We start from the raw sequence: 7,901 nt of genomic DNA, 5'->3' as shown, positions 1-7,901 counted from the left end.
AAATAGCACGGTGCTGCAGAATTTTTATGGCAGCTTTCTGTCAATACAACAGTGAACTGGCTGTATAATGGGAACAAAAATCCAGAGGATGTTTGTTAGGCACCAAACTTCCAATTTACTGTTTCTACCGTAGTAGTAACCTGGGGATTCTGACTCTGAAACTGAACTGCATCTGGCGCAATTTAGGTGGACCGGGGATAAGGGTATTGTTACCACATACTGCTCCCATGCTGGTACAGAAAACAGGCTGGCTCATGTCACACAAATTAACGGGAGGCTGATCAATTTTATGCTGTCTGACAGTTTTCCACAGGGTTGCTTTGACAGCCTGGGATTGCTAGGGAAGAATAGAGCCTGAAAACATCCACCACTCTAAGTTCTCACTGTGAATGACTGGGAAGAGGCTGATACAGTGACAGTACCACAGAAGGACAGCATTCTGGGGCCAGAGCTAGTAGTTTTCTTCTCTTTTTTCTGCCTTGGAAGGTGCATAAATCAGCCAAAGGGGAGGCAGGATCTGCCTGATGGGAGGAAAGACCACTGAAGATGATCTCAAGAGAAGATAACTTTGACACCTGGGGCCTGCTCAAGCTCTCCACATAAAAAGTGAAAAGGAACAGAAATGTAACCAGACCTGCTGGATGATAGTGGTTATGATCATTCCTGACTCCTGCCGTGTTAATGACACTATTTTTTCTGTCTGGAAATCTTTGTCTTGGCTCCCTTTTGGAAATAAATCCCTTGTTCTTAACTCCTCTGTTTCTATGTTGGTTTGACTAAGACTTCTGTGGGAAAGTTTGAGATTTTTTTCTGTTTCACTGGCAATGTTTCACCTTTTCCCCTGCCCCCTCCTCATTTCTTTGGACAGATTTCATTTCCCAAACAGATGTCTCTTGTTTCTGAAAGCAGCTTCCACATACACAAGATTTCTTTATTCTACCATATTTTTTCTCCTTTTTCTTATCATTTTCTTCTTCCTTGCTTTCTTTCTAATCTAAATCACTGTGTATATTCCACAACTCAGTTCTGAAAAACTATTTCTGAAGTATGATTTTATAGTGGCTTTTCTACCACTCAATGCCTGCAGAGGCCCTGAAGGCTGGATTTTCATGTAATAGGATAATAATAGAGCTTCTACATAATTATCTGCGTAGGTAATCAGGGCATGCATGCATACAGATGCCCAGCAACAGGTGCACAGGCCTATTCCTTGTATCCCAAGCGTGACTCTTTGGACTGTTCCAATGAGCGGCTGGCAGGATGCAGGGCCCTGCTGCTGTTTTGAAATCACACAGTCAAGCTGAGGAACTGTCCCTGCAAGGAGCACTGCTTCTGCATTTGGTAGAGTTCAGCCTTCAAGCTGCCCTGCATATGCTGGCCAGGCAGAAAGAATTCAGCTTTGTTGCAGGATGTGTAGGTATATCTTATACGTTTGCTGACAGCCTACACACTTAGGACTGAAGTTCTTCAGCCCTAAGTAGGGGCCCATATTCTTACCCCAGAACCAACTAGCACCTGTGCTCATGAGAATGACTGTCTGTAATACATAGCCATGGATGTAAGTACCTGTATTTTGAGATATCAGATTTGTTTTAGAACAATTCTAGGTCAGATTTTCAACATTGAATCTTGAGTATTGATCTCCTCAATACCTATCCCTTTTGTCAACAGGTCTTGGGTTTCTTGAGATGCCCAGGTTCCTAAGTAGCAATGAGAATGTGTGAAATATGAACATAACCAAGACCTTGCATATTTTTCATACGCTCCAGGAGAGTTGAGGCCTGGCCTTTTATGCAGGAGCATAGCTAGCAGAGCCATTTCTATCCAGGCTTCCTCAAGGGTAAGGAAGTTGCACAAACGTGTGCTTGGCTTTGAACTCATTAACCAATTAATGCAACTACCTCTGAATGCTCTTGGGCTTTCCAGACTCTGTGAATTTGTCTGGGGTGACAAGGGCATGATCAGAGCTTCTTGAGTGGGAGCTCTGCACCAGGCATGACAAGAATTCCACTCCACCTCAGAGATTGTAACCTGGACAAACATTTAAGAAAAGCCACCCACATCCTTTCTTCCAACCTGTAGGTACCATTGGCAAACCTGAGGTTGGTCAGGTTGGACCAGATCCTTAAACTCTTCCTAGCAGGCTTGTAAGTATCTGCACAGGGCCACAAAGAAAAAGCTATGTTGTGTGCCTATGGGATTTTTAGGAATCTGAACGTTTAATGAAAATTCTTTGATTACTTCATGGTCCATTTCTGGTGCCCAACTTAATTTTGAACTACTGATGTCATGGTGGGTCTAAGGAGAAGAGCCACATGAAAACCTGGTCTGTCACCAATGAAAAAAAAAATGGCCTATCACCACTGAAAACCAGTTCCATATGTCCCATGTATCCCCCTTGTTACATGCCAAGCTTCCCACAGTCAGTATCGCCTTGGGATGTCAAGCAAATAGGGAAGGAAAAACAGAAATCTGCTTTTATTTAAATGTGATTAAAAGAGGGAATAAATTTAGGTAAGCTATTTTGAAGCTGTTGAAATTTGTTCCAAGAGGCTGACTGCATAGCTCATGTAGAAAGCAGCTGCCAACTTTTCTTACTTGTTTCCACCCCATGCCTCAATCAAATCTTTTAATAATCTTTAGCTAGAGTGCAAGCATGACACCTTGAACTTCTTTCAAGGTCTTCTTGTCCTTTAGATGGTGAAAACGGCTGCCTCCCTCTGCCTAAGCAGCAGAGTGAATTCTGCCCAGAACATGTGAAAAGCAAGCAAAGACATCTCTATAGAGCTGAGTTGGAATGAGAGTCTATTTCCAGGGTAGAATCATACTCAGCTCTGCCTTCATTTTTACTCCAGTCAGATTCTTTCTCTTGTGCAATTTAAATGCAAACAGCAAAAACTAAAGGTACTCTGTCCAGTGTATTATAAAACATTTTGTAAAAGCAAATACAAGAAGCAGTCTCTCCTCTTAGTCCTATTCATATTGCCCTATCTTTCCCCAGGTAAAGTAAAATATCATCACAATCTCAGCAAAACTATGTAACTGCTAGGCTGGAGTGGGAGGAAAGCAGTATGCTGTTTCTTCAATTTTATGCAGTCTGGTAGGCTGTGCCAAGGGGCCTTGGAGAGGCAGAAAAAAACAAACAGGCTTCAGCCCATTGCAGAACTGGACCACAACTCACAGTGTAATGGTATGTCAATTGTAAAATATATCACCATATTTTAACCCTTTCTGAGACAGTTTAGTTTAACTAAGCTCATTCTTGTTGGTATTATTTTGTAAAATCATGATGCAAAACGTTCAACAGATTTTGATCAGTGTCTCTAAAAACAAAAGGATGAGCAAAATTGCCTTCCATTGATGCTAAAACATTGCAATAGACAGAAGCAAATTTTTCAAATACAAATAAGGCTTTCTTTAAGTCATCAGTAGAATGACAACCAGGCTTTCAGAGGCATACGTGTAAGGTGGGAAAAGAGTGTGCAATTTACTTCAAGTCAGACATCAATACCCAGCTAATCTGTCACCATGGAACTGTGGGATTCAATTGACTCTACAGCTGAGAAGCAAAAACACCAGGGAAAGTTTGGGCTGACATTAATTAATTCTTAAACTTTGCATAACTTCACTTGGATGGAATTGACTATGTATGTTGAATTATAAAAGAGAATGTAATGGGCCAAATATCAGTCAAAATGAAATATTTCAATTCATTGGATTCCTTGGCTTATAGAAAAAAGAAAATGTTACTGGAGATTATTTTATTCTCTGTTGTTCATAACTTGGAAGTGCCTTTTGAAATACTCGGTGCAGCCTAATCTGCAGAGCTTTCATGGTCTATGCATGAGTTCACATAATTTCCAAGTTTGTGAGGGACTCATAAATTTTTACACTAGTGTTTTTCCAAGTCCTGTAGACAAAAAGAATAAATATGTGTATTTGTAAGCGCATTCCCTATCTTCTTTTTTAGCAGAAAAGAAATGGAGTTTATGTCAGCTGTGTTTAGGTGGTGATCACTAAAACAAATTTCTGTTGCAGGGAAAAAAAAAAAGATGTCTTCATGTTGGATAAGAGTGCCACAACTGGGGAAAAAATCTCTCTCCTCTGAGGATCAAAATCAGGATGGGTCCTGAGGGTAGAAATTATGTATGCAGTGATGAGAACAATGTAAAGAAAATTATTTATGAAAGAAAATGGAAAACAAAAATATAAGACAGGAAGAGTGTCCAATTGGAACAGTACTGTCAGTGGGAACTCTGCTGGTCTAACATATAACAGACTCATAGGCACAAGACTCAGCCTCTTCATTTTCATTTGGAAAAGAAAAGATGCCCGTTGCCAGGATCATCAAAGAATGTTATTCTTCATTAAATCCATGAGACCATGGAAAACATTGCCCAGCTCATTTTTTAAAAACAAAAATAAGTAAGTCCTGCAAGTGCCTAAAGGGAGGATAAAGTTACTTATTGTTGCTTAAAAATTCATTTGGTGCCATGTCAAAGCAGCATTGGGTATATTTTAAAGTGACAGGTCTAAAAAATATTGTTCTTATTCTCACCTGCCCCTGAACTCCTTCCATACCAAAAGAAGCATTTTCCATAGTCTCCAATTAGTGAGCTGGAGTATTTAAAATTCAAACAAGGACCTTCTTCTCACTCTCATACTCATTAGCTCACTCAAGCCCTCCTTAGTCAGGGGATTTTCTAAAGAGTCCATTTAGGAGTGCTAATAATAGTAATTAGAGGTCGAGAAACCATCTTGAAACTTGACCCAAATTTTCACCCAAAACTTGAAATGAACACAAACCCTTTCTCAGTTTTGAAGGAACTGGGAACTCCTTCAAAGAAGAAGTTCGTGACTTGGAAATTTCCCTTTTAAAATGTTGTTTCAGTCCTGCATACCAAGTCCTTGAAAAACTATCTAAGCAGAAAGGCTGCTTTTTAGGAACTTTCTAGAAGCATTTGTTGTGCTGCTCTTTTGCACCTGCTCAAAATGCATGCAGTATTACTGAGCCTATTGTAAACTGTGGGCCTCTTTTCCCCCTCATTCACATTTATTCTGTGCCAATGGAGTGATATTAAATTACCTCCTGCACCTCCCAGGAGTTCAAGCATTCTTTGGCTACCTTTTTCATGTCACAGATTCCAGGCTGACGCAGTCCCCTGCAGACAGCAGCAGCAGCCCTGTGGCTGCTTTGATACGCAGATTTTTCATGCAGCTCTGCTGGTTCCAGTCTGTAGCTCAAAGCAGCTGAAATTAAAGTGTCCCAACTGTTCCTCTTTCTTTGATGACAGGACATCCAGCTGGACACTGCAAATGCTCAGCTAGGGTGGCTAGTGCCGCCTCCATGCTCGGGACAGATGCAAAAACCATATTAGGAGCTAAACTCTGTTTCACTGGCTCCAGTGGAAAATTATCCTGGATGCTGGGGCAAATAAAAATGGAGTGAGGTCCAACACTTCTAGTGATGGCTTTGCATTGCCTCCATCCATCTTTCTCATGTATCTGTCTTCTAGCAAACAGGACATCTGCAGAAAGACACAAGAATCAAGCCTGAACTGGGCAACACATATAAAAAATTAAGCCTTCTATAACTACATTGATATAATAGTAATTTAGATGCGGAAATACACACCAACCTTCTACAAATATTAGTAATATTTTTAGCTATATTATAAGCACTGGGCCTTACTATGACCCTGCACTGCCTGAATAGTTTGTCTTATAAACCTTATTTTATGGTTGTTACTTAAAGCTTCTAGGAATGTACTATATATTTTCTATTCTGGCAGGTTACTCTGAAACAAAAGGATTCTGTATTATCTTGCAAAGGACTTCTAAAGTCATTGGCAAGTTTCCCCTTGTAATTTGGATAAATACGAATAGTTTTTTAGATTCATAACATCTTGAACAAATTTATATGTCATTCATTATCAGAAGCAGACATGGTCCAAAACTGGAATTTCTTACTGCAGGGATGTTTTAATATTTTGGTTTGTCCTGAACTGAAACAAAATGTCAAAGTGGCAAAGCAATGTATAGAATGAAAAGTGGATAAAAGATTGATTCAGAAAAATCAAAACATTTCATTTTGAAAATGTCAAAAAAAATACTTTGGAAATGTATCAATGTTTCAGTTAAGAATTTTTCACCAGATGGAACACTTCAGCATTCTTAAACACAAATATTTCATATCTGTCCGGGCTTACCTAGACCTCTTTATCAAAGCTCAATTACCAGATACAATCACTTCTTGCTGGAAAGAAGACTATTACTTCTAAATGGTGCATGAAGTATGTGCTGTTTTAAAAAGGTCCTGATATATTAAGATTACATGAACATATTTCCTTTCAATATCTAGTCACAAAATGTTTCTATTATGTAGATTTTCAGATAAGCTGCAACTCTTAGTAAGAAGAAAGAGGAGGAAAACTGAATGATAAACTATGTCATAAGTCAAAAAATGAAGCTGTAACTAGTTAGCTCAAGAAATGCTGGTATTCCAGCATGTCAGAGATTAAACCTGATGAAAGTTGACAGCTAGAATAGAAGTATTACAAAAACAATCCAGGTTTTATAAAGATTTTGCAAAGATTTTCTAAAAAATTTATACTTCAAAATATAAAATATATGCTGCCTACCCTCTCAGTTCTCAGTTTCCTTGCTGCTCTAAAGCATTATTTGTGATGGGGTCAAATAACATCAAATTGCTTTCATTTTGCATTTCTTTAGTATTGGACCATGCTTGCATAAATATTCTTTGAAGACAATGCCTTTTTCAGAGAGACCATAATGGGAAATTGACTTGAAGTTCTCTTTTGGACAATGGCCATTTGATTAAAAGTGACTTTTGATTTAAAATGTTAATGGCTATAAAAATTGTTTAACCAAGTCAATTTTTAATTACTGAGCAAGTTTTAATTTTTCAAATATCTCTTGTCAATATAAATACTGCCTTTCTTAACACCAGAAGGTAGTGCTTTACAAATAAACAACTAAGTTCCTGCAACCCTGATGTTTTTCCTCTAGTTTTTAGAGGAGGGGAAAAAATAGATATGGTTTGTCGATTTATCTCTCTGTCTGATATAATTGCAAAAAAAGTACTTGAAATCTTCTAACTGCATAATGAATGGCATGAATGTCAAGGGTAAGAAAACTTAGAATCAGTTTCACTAAGTGTACATTTTACCTATAGTTCCAACCTGAAATGAAAAATATCCTGCCTCAATATATTACTTTCTCTCAACCAATTGTGAGACCACAGCACCAAAAGTCATGAAAATATTCTGTCTAAAAAAAATTGGAAACAACAATGACAAAAAAAGCTCACAAAAAAACCCAAAAAAAATTAAAAAACCACCCCCCCCCCCAAAAAACACCAAAACCCCCCCTCAAGAATTATTAGTGACACTGATAGTAAATTCATTCTTTCCCTGCCATCTTGAATAGTTGTTCTACAAAGGCAGACAGGAAGCATGGTTATTGCAATTTTTACACAATGCTCAAGAAAAGTTCATATGTTAGACACCCGAAGTCTCCTGCAGCTGATCTTCCTCTCATTCACATTGCTGCAAATCGTGAGCTGTTCCACTGAACTCAACAGCAATATAAAATTGGGGTAAGATGGATCAGGCTGTATATAAATGAATCTTTGATGGGTGCAAAGCTGGATCTTTGCAGTGTATAAAGTTTACAGTCTTATAGGCAGTTTGTAAGATTGATTAGACTGTGGAGGGTAGACTGGAAATAAACTAAAATTTGAGCAGAAGACAGTGTGTACATGACCTGATGTAACTGCCCTCAACAGCATCTTTGCTGGGCAGCAGTGTCTGATGAAACCATATGGCCGTAATCGTGTTGGCCAACAGAGGATGCGGTACTTTTTTTTCTCACAATGTAAG

This window comes from Geospiza fortis, unplaced genomic scaffold, assembly GCF_000277835.1.
Source record: "Geospiza fortis unplaced genomic scaffold, GeoFor_1.0 scaffold325, whole genome shotgun sequence".
In the NCBI taxonomy this organism is placed as follows: domain Eukaryota; kingdom Metazoa; phylum Chordata; class Aves; order Passeriformes; family Thraupidae; genus Geospiza; species Geospiza fortis.
The sequence above is the reverse complement of the archived record's forward strand: the minus strand, read 5'-3'. Positions refer to the sequence as shown.